Here is a 2,605-nt window from a genome sequence, read left to right on the forward strand (position 1 = left end):
TAATAATAATAATAATAATAATAATAATTTATTCCACCCCAACGTCAACAAAAATAGAAAACACATCCTGAAATTACATAGGCTTCAATTGACTCCGGTTAACCACCCTATTTTTTCAATAAGGGCACAGGCTTCCTACCTGACACCCTACCATAGGGAGAAGCCCCAGTGATTCTCCATCTTACCTTCTGAACATCTTTTGATATTTGGCATCGCACACAGATCAACCTGATACAATTAAGCCATCACGGTAATATCCTAGTGTTTCATTTTTAACCGTAACTCAACAACATCATAACCGAGACACATAAGAGACATTTATTACCATCAAACAATTATTGATTGGTATGTAACTATAAATTCGTGCCTGCAAAGTGTGTGATTTCATTTGCAGTGTTACTCATAAATGTCAGCTAGGAACAGGATGGGGGGGTTGATCTTCCTGTGCCCGAGAGACGGTCTTCACAAACAACAATCTCAAGACTGGAAACCATCACAGACAGCAAGAAGTCACAACAACAACAACAACCACCAACTGCCTTTGCAACCCAGCCTTCTAATGTGGTTGGAAGCACCTGAGTGATTGACCATCTCTTCCTAATAAGCCATAAACTCTTCAACCGTGATTTAACTAACCGAACTGGAGACCTCAGCACACACAACCTCTCACTTTGCTACAAAAATATTTAACACACAATTACCAAAATGCATCAGCATCCAAAACATTAATTAAGTTGTATTTACATCTAAAAATTACACCAAAGATAATTATTTCACACCCAGTGTCATCCAGTTACTCAACTTACTGCCACCTACTGGCCTGACCAGTTTCTAGCTGTCCTGTGCCACCTTGAAGATTAGTTGGGGGATCCTGCCATCTTGTGGCCAACATGGGAAACTATCTTCTAATGAAAAATCCTACTTTAACACATCCTGTAACTGTTCAACCTTTGACATCTGTTGCACCCCCTTTATTAACTACTAACTTAAATCTGAAACCCTGAAAGAGAATTGTTAGGCATGTGCACACAGATTTATTTACATCAAATTAATAACATTAGTGAGTTGCATTGTCCTAGAAATTAAACATTAGTTTTCACCACTCCAGCAGAACTTTGTGAACTAATCCAAATCTTTATTACTCTGGCTTGAAACCTGTGGGATTTGTTATATTTTTTAAACAGTCAAAATCATCAAGTTAAGTAAAACAGTCTTTTGTATTGGATTCAAACAGCTGTTTCCATTCAATTCAATTTTCTTTGGAGGGATATGCCGACCTGTGAGAACTGTGATCTGATTTATACATTATATTATCACAGACCACAGCTTGAACAGGATCAAGTCCCTTTCTTTAAACAGATGCGTGTTTTTACTCTTTTTTCTGAGTCGTCATATATATTCAACTCATTCTCTGAATCTTTTATTTAATCGTCATCCAGTCATTGCTCAAATTATTGTGAGTCAATTCGTGAGTCAAATTATTCTCCTCCCCCTTTAATAGGTGTCTTCTTTGATTGGCCATTTAGTTCCTGCAACACAAAATGTTATCAGTGTTATAACCACATTCAAAGCCAACAATAAACCCATTTTAATTAATTACTCACCACTAGCCACTTGGGCCAGCTCGTCCGGGGTAATCCCAAGGTGTTCCCAGGCCAGCCGAGAAACAGTCCCTCCAGCGTGTCCTGGGTCTTCCTCTGGGCATCCTCCCAGTGGGACATGCCCGGAACACCTCACCAGGGAGGCGTCGAGGAGGCATCCTAACCAGATGCCCGAGCCACCTCAACTGGCTCCTCTCGACATAGAGGATCAGTGGCTCTACTCTGAGTCCCTCCCGGATCACCGAGCTTCTCACTCTATCTCTAAGGGAGAGCCCAGACACCCTGCGAAGGAAACTTATTTTGGCCGCTTGTATCAGCGACCTCGTTTTTTCGGTCACTACTGTTATGAATGTCTTGGCTTTGTAAAACCCCAAGTTGCAGGACTGAGAGAGTTAATCCATAAAATACTAATTAAAGAAAAATAGCTGTCAAGGCAGCAAACTAAATACAAAGACTTGACTATAACCATGATATGAACCACAAACTCTAAAGACACTGAACAGAATATAAAGGGAAACTAATGAGTAGAAACAAGATACAGCTGGGGAAGAAACATGAGGATCAGGTGTGAGTGGGAGGGGCTGGAGCACAGGCAGACAGGAGGAAGAATACTGATGACAAGAAAGAAAAATAGAACAAAACAGTAACAAAGACACCAATCACAACATAGTGCCCCCAATAAGGGACGGCTCTTGACGTCCCAAATCAAAAGTTCAGGAGGTCAGCCATGAGCCTCCCTGCCGCAGAGGCCAAAGTCAGGAGGATGACCTGGAGACCCCCACTCCACGTTCGATGAGGCCACAGGGGCTGAGCAGAGCCAGAGGGAGGAGGGAATGGCAGACGTGGAGCCAAAGGAGGAGGTGGGAGCAGATGTGGAGCCAAAGGAGGAGGCAGGAGCAGACGTGGAGCCAAAGGAGGAGGCGGGAGCAGATGTGGAGCCAAAGGAGGAGGCGGGAGCAGACATGGAGCCAAAGGAGGAGGCGGGAGCAGACGTGGAGCCAAGG

This window comes from Austrofundulus limnaeus, unplaced genomic scaffold, assembly GCF_001266775.1.
Source record: "Austrofundulus limnaeus strain Quisiro unplaced genomic scaffold, Austrofundulus_limnaeus-1.0 Scaffold302, whole genome shotgun sequence".
Lineage (NCBI taxonomy): Eukaryota > Metazoa > Chordata > Actinopteri > Cyprinodontiformes > Rivulidae > Austrofundulus > Austrofundulus limnaeus.